The sequence below is a fragment of the Lemur catta genome, chromosome 1 (genome assembly GCF_020740605.2).
Source record: "Lemur catta isolate mLemCat1 chromosome 1, mLemCat1.pri, whole genome shotgun sequence".
In the NCBI taxonomy this organism is placed as follows: Eukaryota; Metazoa; Chordata; class Mammalia; order Primates; family Lemuridae; genus Lemur; species Lemur catta.
The window spans coordinates 64,138,323-64,159,961 of record NC_059128.1 but is presented as its reverse complement, the minus strand read 5'-3'; the positions used below and the strand labels follow the sequence as shown (position 1 = coordinate 64,159,961).

At 37.0% G+C, this 21,639-nt stretch overlaps 1 long non-coding RNA gene across 2 annotated transcripts in view; it reads left to right on the top strand.

The window, feature by feature from the left end:
• The window catches only part of LOC123650566, a 401,175-nt gene that overhangs the window by 123,498 nt on the left and 256,038 nt on the right, over nucleotides 1–21,639 (top strand). The window lies entirely within an intron of this gene.

Here is a 21,639-nt window from a genome sequence, read left to right as displayed (position 1 = left end):
GCACAATAAGCCACAAAATACTAAAACAAGTAGAGATAATTGAAATTACATTTCTCAGTTGAGTATAATGCTCAATAATGAAGACAGACAAAGAAAAATATATAAGATAAAAAATCCTTTTTCGTGTTTGTTTACTTTTTAGTGTTAATGAAATAGACTCACTTGCTTTTTTACTTTTCAATTTGGCTTAATGAAGTAAACATAAAGAATAGTCCTAATTCTACCTAAACACATTTGAGAACTAAAAGTGCTAGTGACACCAGATCTGAATCTCAATTTAAGAAACTAAGATCTAGACTTCTGTATGTAAAAGGAAAATAAATTACTGGGGAAATTATTTGATATCATTAAAGAGAAAGGGTACTATTAAGAGAAAGAGTAGCTGTGTCTACTAAAAGGAATGCTAGAACATGAGAGCTAAGTTGTTCTGCATAAAAAGGCAGAGAGATTGAGGGTGGAGGAGGGAGAAATGTGTTATTTCTGAAGATTCAGGAGGTAGCAAAAGGTGCCTTTATGCCATGGGAGGAAAAGGTGAAGAAGTATGTGGTAGCCAGAGAAGTGCATTGGAGATGGGAAGTGTTAGGGTTATCCAATGCTATATACAAATTACCCCCAAATTTGGTGACATAAAATAATCATTTATATGTTCACAGGCTCTGTGAGTTAGGAATTCTGAGTTAGGTTTGGTTGGGCAGTTCTTGCTTGGGATCTCTCATGCAATTGTGGTCATATGCTGGTTGGGGCTGCAGTTATCTGAAAATATGACTGGCTACAGGACCTACTAGCATCGCTACTGAGTTAGTGCTGGCTGTTGGCTGGTGGCCTCAGTTCTTTTCCATGTGGGCCACTCCATGGAGCTGCTTGAGTGTCCACATGGCATAGCAACTGGCTTTCACCAAAGTGAGCAGTCCAAGAGGTCAGGTTGGAAGCTATGATGCCTTTTATGACTTAGCCTCAGAAGTAACACACTGTTACTTCCGCTGTGTAATATTGCTTGCTGAGAGCCAGCTCGGATTCTGTGTGGGAGGGGACTACACAAAGGCATAAAAATACCAGGAGATATGGATCACTGGGGCCCATCTTGGAGCCTGGCCACCACATAAGGGGGCTACAGAGATATTTAATAGGGATTTATAAATTACTGTTACATATAATATGCCATGTAACCATTCCCCAGCCTCCTCACCCAATTTTCAGTAAATCTAAAATGCAAATGGTTTGTGGAGTTGGATTTGCTTTTGAGGCCTGCTTTAAGTGGGCTTGAGACACAAAGACAGGCCACCCACAACTTTGGACACATCTCAGTTTTATATACATATAGACATTTTCCCCAAATGAAGCAGGAAGTCTCTGAATTATATTTATAAAAACTCCTATAAAAGTGATGGGAGTATCTAATTAAGAATTCTTTTTCTATTCTTCTTACAAGTCACAGATTACTCTCATTTTGTTGCCTACAATTAAAGTGAGAGCATCTAATTCTTTCTTTTCTCCTAGGCAGTATATAACTGAGGGTGAAGAGAATAGCTTTCTTCTATATTTGACCTTCTGTACTAGCCTGAGACCAGAAAACCAGTCTGGTAAATTCCTTCTAGCCCAATTTTTGCCATATTCACATCTTCAGAGGGCCACGTAAAACTGTCTCCTTCCATGCAGGAACTCTTTCCCTCTCTCCTCTGTCTTCCTGATACCTGAGGAGGAGAAACAGGAGCCTTGGGGATCCAGAACAAGAAATAGGAAGACTTTGGGAGGAAATGTCTTATGCAACAGTCCTCTGGAGAGGCAGAACTTCTCTTTTTATTCCATCTTCTGTCTCATGGGGGAAACGGTTCATTCTGGAGAATCAGCTGCTCGACACAAATAAAATCAAGAAAGACGAAGGCAGAGGAAATGGGCTCTGTACCACTGTGAAAGGGGTGAAGACCTGTCATTCCTATTTCAGGTTCAGTCAAAGATAATTTGAGTAGGTATTGGTTTTTATAAATGCACTTTGTGGCTCAAAGCTCCATGAATATTCTCTAACAAAACTGTTAATGTGAATCGATCAAATACCTGATAGCATTTCCCTTGGGAACCCATTTTAAAAGAGCTATTATTGTGATGGCTAGAGTATGCTAAGCACACAGACTATTATCTATCTGATTTTCTGCTGAGGAGAATTACTGCAAAGGTACCAAAGCAGTTTGATTATCAGGGAGACTTTTTATTTGCAGCTTTTTCAAGCTGTGTATTGAGTTGCTTTGCCTTCATTTAAACATTAAGTCCTAAAATTAATTTAAAATACATACAGGGAAAAGATTCCTTGGTGTAAAGCAAAAAGCTACAAAAAAGTGAAAGACTTAGTTCCCTCATAGGCTTCAAATTAAATTTCAATTTGATTTAATTAACATTTATTGAATGTCTGCAGGGAGCAAGGCACTGTACTAGGTGCCAGAATTTGAAATATGCAGAAGTTCAAGAGGGCTTCAAAGTCAATTTTATGAATTTGGGTAGAGAAAAATAAGAATCATTTAAGCTATATTCTTTTTGAAGTCTATATTTTCTTTGATAAATCCTCAAAATGGTGTTCAATCTGATTGAGAACTCCTTTGGAATGTGGTGAAGAGAACAAAAACCATTCTTTCTTGAGCTTTAAATTTAGCATGAAGGAATTATTCTTAATACTTCAAGAGATGGCTTAAATAGTAGAAAAAAATCAGTTTAAAAAATTAAACTAAAATTAGTGAATGATAGCGTTACTTTCAGAAAGATACAATAAAGTAAAAAGACTCCTGCTATATGCAGAATTTAACATTTCAGATTTGGAATATATTTATCTTTTAAGGGACATTCTAAAAATAATAGAATAATAGTAATTCTTCTAGTATTACCAAGAATCAGAAATATAGTGGAGAGTACAGTAAGTTTCAGAACTGCAAAATTTTCCAAAAGATCTATCAAAGTCTAGCAAAATAGGTCCACCCAAATGCCTTCAGTACAAAGAAAGAAACAGTTTGTCTATGTTTTATCTTAGTTTGTCACATTTATCCTGTGGGATTCTTTCTTAAAAAAAAATTAATTTAATTTTGAGTTGGCATCATTTATTGACAAGAGCTTCTGTTCCCACTGCACTGCAGTGGCACTTGGTTGTACGTCACCCAACTGTGTATTTGTGAGTCCGTTTCTGGACTCTGTTTTGTTTTGTTTTGTTTTTTCTTTGTCTATCCTTGCATTTATTCCACACTGTCTTAATTACTGTGACTTAATATTAACCCTTGATATCTGAAAGTCCTGTAACTTTATTTTTCTTCAATTTTGTTTCGAGTATTCTTAGGACTTTGTATGTCCATATGAGTTTTAGAATCAGCTTATCATATCAACAATGACCAAAAAATCCCACAAAAAACCCCGAAAAGACTTCTTGGGATTTTAATTGGAACTGTGTTTAATCTGTAGAGCAATTTGAGGAGATCTGAAACTTTACAATATTGAGTTTTACAATCCACAAACATGGTACATTTACCATTTGAGAATGAGTAGCTTACATTTCTCTCATGAATACTTTCCAGGTAAAAGTCTTGTATAACTTGCATTAGATTTATTCCTAGTATTTGGTTGATATTTTTGATGCTATTGTAAAGGGTAGAATTAAAACAAAATTTCCACTTGCTTGTTGCTAGTATGTAAAAACATAGTTGATTTTTGTATAATGACTTTTGACTTTGGATCTAGAGACTTTCCTAAATTTACTTATTAATTCTAATATTTTACCTGTAGACTCTTTTGGATTTTCTAAGAACTAAACTATTTTGTCTGAAAATAATGGTAGTAATAGTTTTTCCTTTACAATCCTTATATTTTCATGTCTTTTCCTTGCATTATTGCATTAGCTAAGATATCTAGTTTTAAACTGAATAGATGAGGTGAGAGCAAACATCTCTGTCTTGTTCTTGATTTCAGGGAGAAAGATTTTAACATTTTACCATTAAGTATAATGTTTGCTTTAAGTATTTTTGTAAATAAGGAGTGATTTTATTATATTTTTTAATTTCAGTTAATAATTGTTAATCGTTGTTTCATTGTTTTCTTTAGCCTGTTTTCCTTCAACCTAAGACTGGGTCCTCCCACACCCTCCAATAGCTTTGTAAACAGTTTTGTAAAAATGCCTTTCCATTTTCTACATTGTGAAATCTGCCAATAAATCAGCTACGTCTTTCTTTTCTGGAGACATGGAGACTGTTTGTATACCAGCTGGATGCTTCTGGTACTCCCTTTGCCATCATTCTGGGAATTCCAGTTGCCTTTTTCTGGTTTCCAGATGCTGTTTCTGGTTCCTTGGTTTACTTTCTGTGGATACCTGAACTTGCGGTGCAGTGTGGAGCATCAGAGCAGGTCCGTGGGAGCCTCATTCAAGAAAGCTTGAGGGCTCTGAGGGGCTTTAGGACAGAACGTGTGGAGGGGAAAAACTGGAAGAAATAGCTGCCATGCTTCACTCCATGGCAATGATGAGGCCATTTTGATTAACACAACATTTTATCAATACTGTATACAAGAATGTGTTTTCCATACCATTTATCAAAATGACTAAATCACACTTAAAAAAAATTAGTAAAATAGTCATGGAATTCCTAAAAAATCACTAAGATTTTTTAAACTTTGAAATGGATTACCAAAGGGCCCAATGACCTTTTCTGTAAATAATGAATATTCATTCAACAAATGTTTACTCAGTATATATCAAGCACTGTTCTAGGTGTTTGAAATATACCAAATGAACAAAATAGACATAAATTTCTACCTTCACGGGGGGGGACAAACAATAAACATAAGTTAATTCTATAGAATGATAGAAGGAGATTAGAGATGTAGAAAGGAAATGAGTGATTAGGAATCCTGGGCAGGATGCAAAGTGCAATTTTCAATAAGGTATTCAGGGTAGGCTTCCTGGAGAAGGTGATATTTGAGCAAAGACTTGAAGAGGAGCACTGCAGGCAGAGAAAACAGCCAGTGCAAGGGCCTGAAGGTGGGCACATGCCTGGTATGTTCAGGAGCAGTAGGGGGCCAGTGTGGCTGGAGCAGAGTGGGTGAGAGAGGGCAAAACAAGAGGTGAGGTCAGAGAGGTGATGGGTGCTAAACTGTGTCGAGCCACATAGCCCATTATAAGTGCTGGAGCTTTCACTCTGAATGAAAAAGGTGCTGTAGGTAGATTTGGAGCAGAGGAGTGACATGATCTGACTTGTATTAATATTTTGAAGGGATCACTTGGGGCTGATGTTGGGAAGACACTGCAGGGGCCAAGGTCAGAAGTGGGGAGACCAGGGGAACCTACTGAAGTGATTCTGGCTGGTGGTTCCAATCTAAGTGGTAGCAGTCCAGGTGGTGAGAAGTAAGCCTCACCATTGCTGGGTAACACCACCCCAAAACTTAGTGGCTTATAATAATTTATTTATCATAATCCTGTGGGCTGGCCAAGTGGTTCCTCTGATGGTTTCCTCTGGACTCACTCACATGGCTGCATCCGCTGCAAGGCTGGCCTCCTTGCTGGCCAGGGGTCCTTGGTTCTCCCTCACTCAGCCTCTCTTCCTGTAGTGCTAGGACAGTCTCCTCATGTGGTGCCCTCAGGACAGTATTCCATGAGAGGGAATGTGGATGTTACAAAGTACCTACCTCAAAGTCACATAATATCACTTCTGACACAATCTATTTTTTAAAACAAGTCACAAGGGTGGTCCAGGTATGAGGTATGGGAAAATAGACTCCATTTGTTGATAGGAGAAACAGCAAAGTCACATTACAAAGGAGCCTTCATACTGGGACAGGAGGAATTTTTGTCCATGTTTTCACTCCACCAAAAGTATTTCATATTTTGAAAGTCTAGATTGGACGTATGATGTGGGAGAAAGAGAGGAGTCAAGAATGACTCTGAGGTTTTTGGTTTAAGCAACTGGCATGAAGGAGTTTTCATCAAGGGAGGTGGCGAAGACTATGGGTAGATTAAGTTTTGGGCGAGAAGAGCAGGATTCAGGCAGGGCCACGGAAGGGCAGGCTCAGTGCATGAGCACCCAGTATGCAGCTCAATATGAAGTCAAAGCCTGTCTGAGGAAGCAGAGGATGGCAAGTAGGCGTAGTTGCCTCTAGTGGAAGAGTGGCAAGAGAAAGTCTCCATTCTAGAAAGTTAGCCTATGCTGTGTAGAGATGGTTTGCTGGGCATTAACAGGAAGAGGTAAATAATGTCACAGGACAGTTTCAGGATGAAGAGTTGCAATAGGTTTGTAAGAAAACCCAGGGGTATAGTGATTCAAAAACTGACATGACAGCCTTGAGGAAGCAGTGAGAGAAACTCTTAAATAACCACTGCTCCACTGTGGATCTAGGGTCCATAACAAAAGAGAGATATAGACAAGAGCATGATATGTTGAAAAAAAATTCCCATAGCCACACCGGAGATGAGTCTATAGCAAAGCTGCCCCTGAATCTTGTAAATGTGAAATATGACCCACAATTCAAAGTCATCTTCTTTTTCTTTTTTTGAGGGGGGGAGGAAACTCTCATCTTCCTTTAGGAATAAGAAGACCATGAATTACACCCAAAAAAGAGAATTTTCGGGGGGCAGTGCACCAGTGCTATGTTAAACTTCATTGTTAAGCCTCTGTGCGAGGGTGTGTGGATATGGTAGCTGAGTGTACTTGTACACAGGTTTATATATGTACATGTTAGTAACTGCTTGACTGACTTTTCTTTAGGTCAGGGACTCAGATGGTGAGGAGGGAGAAACAGGTTGCTCCTCAGGCTGGTGCACATTCTTGGCTCCATTTTAAAAATAAACTGTAAAAGATGGAATATATTCTGTAGCTGGTTTGATAGTCTATCCATAGGTGGGAAGATGAACTCTGTGACCTTTAAAAGTCAATTTTCATCCTAAGATTTTACATTCCAATTATGTCTGATGTACTATTTAAATAAATGATGGTTTTTCTTCTAGGAAAGAAAATTGACTAGAATTCATTCTATTTGAGCTGCAAAAATTTGAAAATAGGTCAACTCTTAATTACCCAGGGTAATAGGGAACATCTTGGATGGATTATCCCAAACCACAGGTAATTAACAAAATGTGCAAATTAGGCACTGATTCATAGCATTCATTAAAATTTACATTTAATCTACTACTTAAGCAGCATACATTTGTAGATGAGCAAATCAACATGGTAAAAATAATTTTAAGATTAATATGCACATTTTAAATAAAATGTAGAGTTGAAAGTATTGCCAAAAGACTGGACACTCCTAATTATGTTGTACTCTAAAATTCAGAACATTTACCTAGGGCTCCATGGGGCACTGGGAATATTTTATCATCTAATTTTTGTAAAAGACAAAGGAGGGATCGACAAAGGTTTCCCACCCCCTGGAAACTTTCCTGATGGCCCAGTGCTGGGCCCTGCCCTGAATGCTGGTGCTCAGCCCTGGGAGGCCATATCTTTCTCTGGGGAACTCCCCCCCCCCTCCCCCCCCCGTGCATTTCTATGAAAAGAGATAAGAGCAGCACAGAGACTAGGGCCAGTGGGGAAGTGAGAAAGAGAAACCAGAGACATGAATAATAACAGGACAATCCTTAAGTAATTATGGAAACCTAAACTTTAGTGCTATTCCTGTATCATCTTCAATTTTTCAAAATAGCACCTAGCTAGAAAGACTTCTTGTTCTGCCAGATTTGGTTAAATTATTTTTTGTTATTCTAAAATTATTTACTGGAATAATACATGCTTTTAGTGCTTTTATTTTTGTCGACGATTATTTATTGTGCGACACAACACTGAGCACTTTGCAAATGTTATCTCCTTTCTTACTTCCTATAATAGCCCTATGCAGTGAGGATTATTCTCGTTTTACAGATAATACTCAGAGAAGTTCATGATGGCACGTGGTAGAGATGGGGTTTAAACCCAGGCCTGTCTGATGCCAAAGCACAGACGTTTTCTACGAGGGCACTGGTTTTCAAAATGTGCCTCTTTCCCCCTACCCCCAACACTACCCTGACCAGGAGTATGCATCTCCTGGGAGCTTATTGGAAATCTAAATTCTCAGGCCTCACCCCAGACCTACTGAATCAGAAACTCTGGGGCCCAGTAATCTGTGTTTTCACAGATTACTTCTTCACAGGTGATTCTGAGGCATGCTAAAATTTGAGAACTGCTATATAATAATACTATGTTATGCTTCCTTAAAAAGACCTTTATTATTTTTAACTAGAGGAATAGAATTAATTGCAACTGTTGTTGCATGAAGAAAGAAATCAATGGGTTTAATTTAACTGAACTTCTTACCTGGACTTCTTATTTCTAATTTCTTCCATTGTCAATTTTCTTGCTTGAAGCTGCTAGGAAAAACTTCTGCAAAATCATTGAAAGAGAATATAGTATAGTCTAAAGCAGAGGTCTCCAAAAATGACTGTGTAAAAGCTAGGCATGGATCAAGTATGCAAGATGATTCACTGGGCTGTAGGAAGACCATATTAGAATTTTGATTTATATTTATTTTTCCCTAAAATTAAGAATGAAGTAAACTTGACTAAAGCTTAATATGGGTTAACACATAAAACATAAGTTTATATACGAATATACATACATTGACTGCAGGTATAGACCCCTGGCTCATACACTCTTGGCCCTCCTTTGTCCTCTAGCTGTTGAGTGGCAACCAGGTGTGCACAGATGGGACCTGTCAGCCTCATGTTTCAGCTGCTCCATATCTCTCCCACCTATTATTGTGGACTTTTCTCTATCTCTGTCCAGCCATTCTCAGGCCTTCACATATATGGAAGTGTAAGGAACTTGACTCAGTAGGAGCTGGGAGCCAATGGATAAATACTCACCTTTCCTGTGTCCCAGATGGACAATTCTGAGGTGCATTCTACATGGCTCCTCACAGCATCCCCACCATGACTGACCTCATTGGCCCTAAATAGTACCCAGCTCAATTATGCCCCTGTGGATTGGTGTCTGACCTGTCCCTGTGTTCCCTTTTCCAGTCCCCACCCCTGCTTCCCTTGGTGGGATCATTTCTGAACATAAGCTCTCTTCGTGGAAGCCACTGGCTTAGACTCTACTTTTTGAGGAATAACCAAGGCTAAGGAAGGTGCATACTAAAACATCTTTATGAAAGGGTGTAAGATAAACATTTTGGAGACCATTGGCCTAAAGCATTGATTATTAATGTATTTTTCATTGGCCTAAAGCATTGATTATCAATGTATTTTTAAAGAAACAAGCCTATGAGCCCATCATATGATATTCTAATGTTTGTGTATGTGACACCCCCCATCAATGTGTGCTGCTTTTATGGGCATATTAGCTATAACTCTATCCCTTCTTGTTCCACTCAAGGCAGCATATTGGTGCAAGTCAGTAAGAGTCCTGTTATGATGGGGATGTTCTTAAATTTACTGCAATGTATAGACAGAGCTAATCAGGTCTATCAGGCTTTAGTACTTTATCATCAATACTAAATTTCTTTGAACACCTGGTAACTGATTGTAATACTAAGTATGTTGAGTGGGATCCATTGGTTGAAATCTCCATCTAAAGCCAGATTTAGAACATAGAACTTCAGGGTAACAATTATTTTTCATGTTTAAACAACTTCTTAAGTCATTTATTCATAAGCTGTTACATCTTTATATGAGAAGTTACAGTAAGAAGTTTTTACCATTTTATTCCTTGTGCAAAACCAGCTCAGGGATGTTATGAGAAGGGTGCTTCACCTCTGTGATATTTTTTTCCCCAAATTTATAACTTCAGTCTGGTCATAAGAAAATATCAGACAACCCAAATTGAAGGACATTCTGCAAAATATAAAATACCTGTCTGGTACTCTTCAAAAGTATCAAGGTCTTCCAAACAAGAAGAAACTGGGAAATTGTCCTAGACTGGAGAGAGTAAGGGAACTGATGCCTAAGTGCACTGTGATATCCTGGACTGGATCCTAGAACAGCAAAGAACATTAGTGGCAAAACTGGTGACATATGAATAAAGTCTGTGATTTAGTTAATAGTATTGTGCTAATATTAATTTTTTAAATTTTCCTAAATGTGCCATGGTTTTATAAGTTACTAACATTAGGGAAAGATGAGGGAAAGGCATATGGGAATACTTTGTATGAATAGTATCTTTGTAACTTTTCTCTAAATCTAAAATTCCTTAAAAGAAAATGTATTTAAAACCAACAAATAAACAAACGAAACAACTCAAGTAGACTGAACCCTGGCTCATGTGGGCAGAATCTTGCCTACAGGTCATAATTAGGAAATACTTAAGGAAACATGGTCTGTCAAAGTAGAAGCACAGGTATAGAGAAGTGGTGTCTCCACAGGCAAAGGAAAGTGCTGAACTGAGATTTTGTCAGCACTATAGAGAGCCTATGTGTGCTATGAAGACTCAAAGCCTCCTTTTTTCCCCATTTAGAGCATTTTTGGTACAGAATTATCTAATCACTTCAAGATGCCACTTGGCATTGTGAATAAATCTAGCTCTGTTTCTTTAGGGGATTAAATGGTGGGCTCATCATCTTTTGTAATTATTTTTCTATTAGCAACTCTCAGTAAATACTTTTGCAGTTGCCCATGAGATGTCAAGCACTCACAAAATGAAGCCCTAACTCTAAAGATGAAAGCCCTATTTTTGAATCAAACACTTATTTCGCAAAGCTGCCTTTGAGAATCCCTGACAACTAAACTAAATATTTCATGGCTCCAAATGATAATTATGCTGCCAGTTAAGTATTTTGCACTTTGTAAATAGTTGGGTATATATTTTTTTCTCTATGAATTTCTGTGAAGACAGTTTGATGCAGAAACTTAAAAAAAAAGGTTTTCCATATACCAGGAGGTATCAACAATGATCAAGCTGTTGTGCAGTAACTACCTGTTTCACCTGAATTGAATGGTATGTCTCATGTGAGTCATTGGGTCTATGGTGAGCTCTGCCAGCTGTATTTTTGGACTAATTTTCATATTTAACCCAAATGTGTGCTTGAAAATTTTTTGGGTCATCATTAACAATCATAAAAATCAACATTCTGTATCGTGAAATTGGATGTAATCAGAAATTAAACTGGGTTACATAAAATGTATTTTCATTTTAATACTTCTTTAGAAACCTGGCTGTGTTCAGTACCAAGGGGTTCTATGCCAGTTCACAGCAGTAAGAGTGCAGAAGTGCTAGGTTAGTATAACGTTATCATTATGTTATCTATGACTAGATGCGTGTAAACAAATCCATCAAAATCTGTCCTTATGTAGGTGACAAAACTAGATCAAGAGATCTGGCACCTATCCCAGGTGATTTCCTCTTTCTTCTCTTTCATAAACATGATATTGAAGCTTGAATGGAGCTTAATTTTGGACAATTAAACAAGTGGTATTGTGGGGAGAAGGAAGATCTTTTAACTCCAAAGTCAGATTTCTTTCAGATAGAACCAAAACTTAACTAAAAAAAAAAAAAAAAAAAAAAGACTTAACGTTTTGCCTATTATAACTTACATTTTTAATGTAAAGTGGATGCCTGGAATTCACAAATTCAAATTTGTGATTTTGACTAAATGAAAAGCTAAAGCAGAGCTTCTGTGATGCATATACAATGTGAGTGGCAACCTAGAATTGTACAACATAGACCTACTGCTCCAAACAAAGCCTGTTTTCTCTCACATTTTACCATTGTGCTGAGGGACAAATTGGCATCATGGGCTTTGGGGATGGTGTGCAAGAGAGATTCCTTTAGCTGGTCAATATGCTTTGCTCACCACCCAGCAACCACATCTCAATCGACTTGTTATATATGCAGACATACTCCAGAAGTGATTATAAAAGTATATCTAAAAAGAAATCTGATAGCTGGTATTAGTGATGGAAGAGAAGAGAAATTTAATACATTGGAGAAAAAAAATTATAAAAATGAATTCTGCAGGTTGTGAAAATCTCCAGCTTTTTTCCTCTGGAGATTCTACCTATCCCTGAAGAATTTATTCTTCAGAACATAAAATCATAGTGTGTCATTCCCTTTACTATCTACAAAAATGATCAATTAGTAAACATATATTGAACTACTAATTTTGGTTTTGGCACGGTTCTTGAGGCTCAAGATCAAGTGAAAGAATGACCAGAAGTGGCATCAATCATTAAAGGTCTTCAAACATTTTTGAGAAAACAGAAACCTAGAGGAGACAATTCAGGAACAATAACTGTGTTGTCATAAAAGGCTGTCTAGAAAAAAAGGGGAATCAGGAGAAGCGATTTCCAGTTCCAGCTCTTACGATAATCCCTCTCAAACACCTTCTGGAGGCTAATGTGCCCCAGGAGCCTGGGCTCAAGTTTAAACACAAGACCCGCATGCATCAGGTGACCATAATTTATTGCCCAGACTCAGACACTTCTGAGAGTGAAAGGGGCTTCATGAGTAATGATTCCATGGAGTATATTGAAATTGTCTTGGACAAACCAGGAAGAAAAGTAATTCTATTCCTGTACCTCTGGGTTCTGGCTGATTCTCTTTACAGACCTTTTCCCAGTTAAAACATCCTCCTCATGGCATGTTTGTGCTTCTATTGAGTGATAAATAATTATATGCATTCCTTGCTTATATGTAAGAAAAAAAGGAACCTCATATTATTTGAGAACTTTGGAAATTATGTCCTCATTTTGGAAATTTAACCCATTAATGGGAAATTTCAGACCAGGAGGAAGAAAACCCAGCAACCCAAGGGAGATATTTTGATTCAGGCAAGGACTTTTGGTTACTTTCAAATCCGCCCGTCTAGGCAGCTGTCTGATCAGCCCTTTTAAAATAATTGCTGACATAGATACTAATAAAATGAATTCAAGAAAATTGTTTTTCAGATTTCAAGTTGATAACAGTATACCCCCCTTGACAAATACTTGTGTGCTTAGTCTGTGCTTAGTTATGGCGTGTGCAACTATGCATATAGCATATGTACGCACAATGAAGATATTAAACTTGTTTAAAAAACAACAGGGAGAAGCATATGCTAAATGTGTATTCAAGAAAACAAAACAACAGGACCTAGAAAAGGAGAGAGAACTTGAATTTGAATGCATCAGGAAGGTAAATAGACTTACACGGAGTGGGTGGGGTGTGTGTGTGTGTGGGGGGGGGGTGAGACGGGGAGGACAACCATACTGTCTAGTTTTCAGTCTCTAAATGGTAACGTGAACAATTTTGTTCTTTAAATCTGGCTTACCAAATTCTATAAAATTGGAATAAAATTTTCCCTCAGAAATTAATTTATATCGCCCCAAAATGTGAAAGTTCAATCTATAAGACAGATTTCATTTTACAATCCATGCATTCACTGCATATGTGTGTCACATTATTGAAGTGTGTTCTAAAGGCATTCGATAGAAATGCCCTTGTCCAAACAGTGCTTAGGCACAACTTGAGTGGCCCTGGGTGATTACTTTATATTAAGGTAAATGTGTAGACAAGCTGCTTGTGAATGTGTTGTGTAATAAATCCACAGCCAACTGCAGATTTATGGGCATTGTTATTCTGTTGTACAGATAGCACCTCCATTGAATTTAATGAGCTGAAATAGATGAACAGTTCATTCTAATGTCCTGGTGCCTGGGACTCACGCACTCCCTGGAATCACAGAACACATGTCCTTCTCTTGTTTTAAAACTCGAAGGTGCCTTTCTGATAAAGTTTCTCTTGAGGGTAATGACATAGGGAGTAATTCTGGAAACGTTTCCTTTGGTATGTTGGCTGAATGTAAACCTATAGCAGCTACTTGTTGCTGCAAAACTGAGAGGTGATTTGTCAAATTTAAGATCCATGGCAGATTTGCTGTAATTGATTTTTGCTACTTTGCATGAGTTTATTACTTTGAGAATGCTTTAGATTCTCTCATCCGTATGTTTCTTTTACTATTCAGAACAAACATTGGCAAGCAGTCTCTCTTCTGTGGTCTTTCACGTGATAATACTGAACTGATTCGAGCATGTTTATCATAATTAGACGAAATGTTCGTGAAAGAGATGTCTACAAACCTAACCTGAAGTTCCCACTATATTTTAAAAATACTCACAAGTGAATTCAGGTAAACAAGTGTAGAGACTAGAACTTTTAAGGTCTCTAATGGAAGCTTTGAAATCCCACGGTGCTGCATTTATACACGGGAAGTGTATTGTTAAAGTAAAACAATGAGTATATCTCAAATGGAGTGCTCCTGGTGTCTTGGGCGGAGCTGTGTGTGTGTACAAGTCTGTCTAGCTTATTAAAAGACTTTTAGAATCACTGGACTCCATACCCTAAATGCCAGGAGCACACTCCAGTTATTGCAGCCACCAGACACATCCAAACCCAATTATCTAAACAACTCTTCACGTGTACTTTCTTGCAGATGGTAAGAGTAAATACTACCTAGATGTGAGTAATTTCCAACTTGAACAGTTTATGTTTTGAAAGGTGACTTTGTTGGGTTGGAATGTAGAATACATCTTTCTACGTAAGGATAGATATGAATGGTGCCTGCATCTCCAGGCTGCTGATGCCTGCCTGGCTTCCTTGGCCCCTATCCACAACCCCTACTTCAAGTTCTTAGACTAAGATGATTTAATTCCAGCCTTTACATCCCTTTCTCTCTTCCTAAATTAAGCTCTTCTTAAAGTCAAGGAGATTTCAAGGAGTCATATTTCAGGAGTCTATAGATTTAGGACCAGATTTTGGCCTGATCAGAACTTGTTAGGGACTCTTACCTTGCCCCCAGGGACCTAGTTACTATCTTGCACCCCAGTTACTGATATGATCCTCGTCTGGTCCCAGAGCTTTACATCTTGGTTTCCTTCTCTATTTGTTGCCACTGCCAGGCTCTTGCATGCTTGTCCTACTGGCTCATGGAGCCATTTGTTTGCTGCTCATTATGGAACCTTTCTGTTATCAGCCTCCCATCTGGACATCTGATTACCCCTTTCTTCCAGGCAGAGGATGCCATGTCCATCTGCTTATTGCAATTTCTTCCTGAAGATTGTTTTTGGGCACTTCATCGAATGCCTGCATTGTCTTGGTAGGTCTCCAGCTCCTGTCTGTTCTGGGATGGGCTTGCCTGAGCATTAAGCTTAACGGCTATCTCACTCTACTGCCAATGCGATGCTCCGAAATCAGGGAACTAGGTAATAAACAACAGGGAAGCAAGCCTGTTGCAGTACAGCAATTAAACAAAACTAAAAACAAATTGAATAAGAAATAGTTTCCTAATCTTTAAAGCTGATGCTTCAAGTGGTCTTAATTAGAGTAAAAGAGAAGATATATGAAAATTTACTTTAAAAATTTGAACTATCTGAGCCTTTGAGGCAGGGTCTTGAGAAACTGATGGCAATGACTCTCTATTATAGTTAATTTCCCTTCAGAACTTGTGGATTTATGCTTCCTTGATATGGAAATATCATTAGCATTACTTTTAGGCTGATCAACTATAATTAGGATAATTTTTTTGCCTCACAAGTGAAATGAAAAGTGAGATTTTCCCCTCTAGGATAATTGGACACAAAATTAAATAGTGAGCAGAATGAAGGAAGGTGTTAAAAATAAATGTGTTTGTGTGGGTAAGCAAAACTAACAGCTTGATGGGGAGATGGAAATAGCAGATAATGCACCTAAATGCTATTATTATTATTTGGCGAGAGGAAACATTTTTGTCTTATTCATTTAATGTACGCCTATGCTACAGAAATCAAAAGAGACAAAAAGGTACCTAGTGAAAAGTGAGTCTTCCTCATATCTTTTTACTCTAGCATCCCTGTTGCCTTCCCCAGACAACATGCATTGCGGATTTCTTATGTACCTTTCGAGAGATAGTCTATGAATATACAAGCATGTGTATGTATGCATGCATCAATACACATGTGTGCGTATTTAAAATCTGAATTAATTATTTGGATAGATTTGTTTTTAATTGGCATTGAAGTCTTTAAGGGGTGGAAGGCTCTTGTGAAGATGTTCAATGAAACAGTGGTGTCAAGCTTTATTATAAACCTTGTTAGAAACCTATTTTTTTATAGTCTCATCTTTCAGTTATGGCTATATGTCATCATTACTGTGGGTAACATCAACAACATCCACAACATGCATTGTGCCTGTGGAAGGCTGGAGTGAAAGGATATAAAGAAGACTCGCTTTTCATTAGTTATATTTTTGTCTCTTTTGATTTCTGTAACACAGGCATACATTAAATGATTAAGACAAAATGTTTCCCTTTGCCAAATAATAATAATAGTATTTATCTATGTCTACTTTTTCCCTCTGGAAGGATGTCTGACTATTAATATGGTGTCTTGTGCTGACCTTGGCCACAAATTATCTAATGTATTCCGATCTAAACCAGTTTCCCACTGTACTTGGAATGCAACCAGTTAACCTGGGATTCTTCCTTCCCCATCACTCTGGACATTCTCTTTGGTTGGATACATTGTTTTATATATTTTATATATTTTTCTTTCTTAGTTTACTTTCTCATGTTGGTGGCACACAACTACCAGTGATTTCCTGAGAAAAGGGTATGTGACAAATAAATTTGAGGTCTTGTACATCTATAAATGTCTTTAGTTTACTTTTCTACCTGATGGGTAATTTGATATGTATAAAATTCTATGTTGTAAATCATTTTCGTTCAGAATTTTGGAGATATTGCTTCATTATTTTCTACCTCTCAGGGTTGCTAATAAATCAGAAGCCATTCTGATGCTTTTTTTTTGTATATGATCTGTTTTCAATTCCAGAAAGGTTTCAGAATCTTCTCTGTGTCCTCAGTGTTTTGAAATTTTACAATGATGTGCCTTGGTGTGGGTCTGTTTCCATCTATTCAGTTGAGAAGGTGAGGGTTCCTTTCAACCTGTAACCTCAGGTCTATTAGTTCTGGGAAATTTTCTTAAATTATTTCATTTATGTCATCCTCTCTTATTTTTTTTTCCTTCTGGAACTTTCTTATTCAGATTATCCTATTATTTGGATGTTATAATTTCTTATTCCTTCTTTAATTTTTTAATCTTATTTTTTCTACTTTCTATTTTCTATTTCTTTATCCTTCTACTTTGCTTTCTGGGAGATTTCCTCAAATTAATCTTCCAACCATTCTATTGATTTTTTAAAAAAATTTCTGTATCATGTTTTTAATTTCCAAGAACTTTCTTTCTTTTTTTTTAATGGAAGTACTAATATCTCCTCTTATTTATCTGAGGATAAATTCAGATTAAGTTTTTAAGCTTTTTTTTCTACCTGCATAATTTGTGTTTTCTCTAAATGTTTTTTTTTTTTTTCCAGTTTGTTTTTGTCTTTATCTTCTTTGTTAACTGAATTCTTCAGATTTTTGTTGACCCTTGGTTATCTGCTGGGATTGAAAGTGTGAGTCTAAAGCTCTCATGGAACGTGTGGGGATTTGAATTTCACTGGTCTTTTCTTGTTATCTTTTCCCCAATTCTTGCTAGGAGGGGATGAGGTCCGGCTCCTAGAGTTGTGGGAAAGTAAGGCCAGGGAAAGAAGGTCTCAGCACTTAGCATACAGCACTTAATATGAATTTGGTACCTTAATTCCTTTTCTATGTGTGGTACTCAATTCCTTAATTATGCTTGGATCACTTCAGAAACCTCAATATACCCTTCTGAAGATAAAGCTCTAGGTTTCTGCTGGTTTTGGGGAAAGACAGTCATCTTTTGGCATGCTATGGGGAAACGAACCAACTGGCACACACACAACTATAATTAACGTTTTCTTATTTTAGCCTCTCTGCCTTCATTACTCACTCTTAATTCCACAGGTAGCTGAAATTTACAGTGTAAATCATGATATTTAAGAGTTTTCATCATTGTTGGCTTCAGATATCCCTGCCTTGGGTCTGAAATCAGTTTTCTCTCATGATCTGCTTTCCATCTTCCAAAATTTTGTTGCTGTATTCTCTAGTACTTCCCATCTTTATGGATTTATGTCTTAAAAAATCCCTTTATTGTAGTTTAATGGTATTGAATGAGGAAGTGAAATTCTATGTGTGTGTTAAATCTTCCATTTTAATGGGGAAGCCCACTAATCGTTAATTTAAATAATGGGTCTATATATAAATTTTTACATTTTAAAATATTTTTAAAACAACACAAGTTTATCTTCCATTACTTTTTTGTAATTTTAATTTGCAAATCTATATATTCTGAATTTTCTATAGTTGTTAATATTTTACTTTGGTTAAAAAAAAACTGAAACACAATCCCGTAAGAATTATTTTGAAAATCCTAAACATTTTCTTGTCCCCCAAAATAGAAATTACTTGAGGTAAAATAAACAGAGTTACATGTAATGAAAGAATGGAATTGCTATACGATAGTCTACCCTTATTCACAGGGGATATGTTCCAAGACCCCCAGTGGATGCCTGAAACCGTGGATAGGACTAGACCTGATTGCCGTGAATGAGAACACATTTTTGTTCATGTATTCTACCCACGGATTTAATGCCCTTTTCCTCTTAGCTAAACACTTATTATATCATGCACTGTGGCTGTAACTTTTGCAGTTTGAGGTGTAACAGCAAAACTAGCACAAATTTCTTTTCCTTCTTTACAATTTCATAGGTATATTTGTTCTTACCATAGATCTTAGCAACTTCAGCTTATGATTTTTCTTCTTTCTTTATTAAGTTGAGAATTTTCACCTGCTCACTTAAAGGGGACACTTTATGGCTTCTCTTTGGCATATTGGAATTGCTAGCATCTTCTCTTTGTGCTTTGGTGCCATTATTAAGTAAAATAAGGGTTACTTAAACACAAAGACTACAATATGTCGACAGCTGATCTGGTAACTGAGCCAGTTACTGAGTGGCTAAGGGGTAGGCAGCTTCTACAGTACGTACACGCTGGACAAAGGGAGGATGCAAGTCCAGGCAGGATGGTCTGAAACTTCATCACAATAGTACATAATTGAAAACTTAGACATTGTTTATTTTTGGAATTTTCTATTTAATATTTTTGGATCATGGTTGACTGCAGGTAACTAAAACCTCAAGAAAGTGAAACCAAAGATAAAGAGTTACCAGCATCATCTCCTGAGGAAGATGATAATTTGGGGCATTTTTTTTTTTTTGTGACAACCAATAGATGGTGCCATTGGTCAAGGTTAGCTTTGTTGTGGTTTAGGTTTAAGGGAGCAGGGGTGGTGTTTTGAGAACTGTAAGGGTTGAGGGACATCACATATCAACTTTCCATGTTTGGTGCTTATGTAAGTTTGGCACACTTCCATTTTGTTATATTTTTCCATTCTCAGATGTAGAATGAGTCTCGGTTGCAGTTTTTCAGTTAGTGCTTGTTTCAGCTGCTTTGGGATTTTACCTTGAAGGTCAAGGGATTTAGCTGATTTAAATGAGGTATTTTATTCAGCAGAAACCCTATTAAATGCATCAAGAGAATTTACTTTTAATTAATCATGGAAATAATAAATGAGGGAGAAAAGGCTGGTATAAATCCACCCACAATTCTGAAATCTCGTTTGTTAAAGTCTGATGTTTTCTTCCTTGACATTTTATTCATTTCTGATAGGGAAACCAGGTTGTTCTCGAATTGTACAATAATTAAGAAATCCAGAAGGTGAAGGCAATAAAAGCAATGCCACTACATGGTGCTAAATATGACCTGAAGCTCATATCCTTAAGATAAATATCTTTGGATTGGAAGCCCAACTGCTGCCTATCTTTATAGATACTTTTCTTTTTTATAAAAAATTCTTCTTTTTATTAAAAGAATTACTTTTTATTTGGCAGCTCTCGATGTTCATCTTTTATCAATTTTCATCTAGTCAAATGCTGATTTAGTTAAAAGTAACTAATGATAATTTTATATAAACCTGTACAGGTCCATTGAAAAGGTTCAGTACCTGCATAAATAATGTCATGACTGAGACTGAGGAATTCAGGCTCAATTTTCTGGAAGCTGATAACAAGATGCTTCATGTAGAATGATGGAGTTCTCTGAATTTCAACAATGTTATTTCTTTTTCTTTTATTTTTTCCCCTTATCATATCCTTTGTAGGAGAATGAGCTAATATAGCTAATGAGAAACATACTATCTAAAAAGAGTGGAAAGCAGGTTGTAAGAGTTCAGGTAATATTCAGGAGCGGATAAGACAAAAGGGGTTTAATAATACACAGACACATAGCATAGGAATGAAGGATTAAGAATAAAAAGAATTTGAATACAACCGTTCTTATGCAGTTTATTGCAACTACGATTTTATGACTTCCTCCTTTTCCTTGCTTCACCTTCTCTTTTAACATTTATAGTGGAAATTGAACAAAAATGAATGCTAGTTGGAGGCTAACTGCCCAAAATGAATTAGGTTGAAAAAGGTGAGATAAAGAAATAGTTCCTAAATATTTCTTGATAATGCATAAAGGAAATGAGAACCAGAGAGAGGATTGGGAACAATATATTTGGTCTCTGGTGTTATTATTTAGTTTATTTGCAGAATATGCAGTTGTGGTTCAAGGTGCAAAATTTTGTCCCCCAAAATACAACTATTACTTGGTAGATGCTTTATTTTCCCAAACTGGAAAATAACAATGGAAAAGTGAATATGTAGGTACACATACCAGTTATGTTTCTACATAATCTGATAGTAGAATAACAGTGGGGCCTTCCTGATTGATCCTTGATTTTTGTTAACTTTTTTTCTTATATATTGTCCATCTCTGTATCTTATTCTACTTTCTTGGAGAATACACTTTATCTTTCAACAATTCTATGGTAATTTTCATTTCTGATATACTTTTAATTTTCAAGATCCCTTTTCTGATTTTTTTCATAACGTTTTCTTCTCACTTCATCTGAAGATATTAATTAAAGGACATTTTTTATTTAAAAAATTTTCCTTGGATCCCTACATTATCTCTTTTTCACCTGGGAATGCCTTTTTTTCTTTGTGTTTGTTTTGGACTTTGTCTTTTTTTTCACTCTACTCACTGTTATGAATGCTTTGGATCTAAAATCTCATTTAATCTGTACAATAATCTTATGAAGTAGAAATCTTATCATTCTATTTTACTGGTAGGAGCATTGAGCTAAGGAAATGTTAATTTGTCATCCATGGCCACGTACTCAGTAGGTGTTGGAGTCAGGATATGAACCTTGGCTGTCTGTCTCAAGCATCTGGTATCTTAAGCACTAAATACTGTGTGGAAACTGTGTGTGTAGCTGGACCTCTCAGCTGCTGGACTTCTCTATGGAAGGACTGGGCAGGATCCAGATGATTGCTGAAAGCCCCTGGTCTATTGCGTCTATAGATGTCTTCTCTGAAAGAAACCCTCTGTTCTGTGTTGGGGAACTGTGAGTCTGGGAAAGGGGTTGGCGTCTTCATCACTCAGCAGACAGATAGTTTTCAGTCTAGTACTTCATCCCTTCCCTCCACTGTGCTGAGTTATCCCAAATTTGGAGTTTCCCTGGTTCAATTTTTCTAGAACATAAAACACTCTGGTCCGGTGGTGATGGGAGAGGAGTTGTCACCTGGCTACCTGGGTGGGAGAGGATAACTGGTGGTCTAAGTCCTCCTCATATACACTTTTGATTGCCCATTCACCCATACATGTTCTATTTCTCCCCATTCCTCACCCTACCTTCAG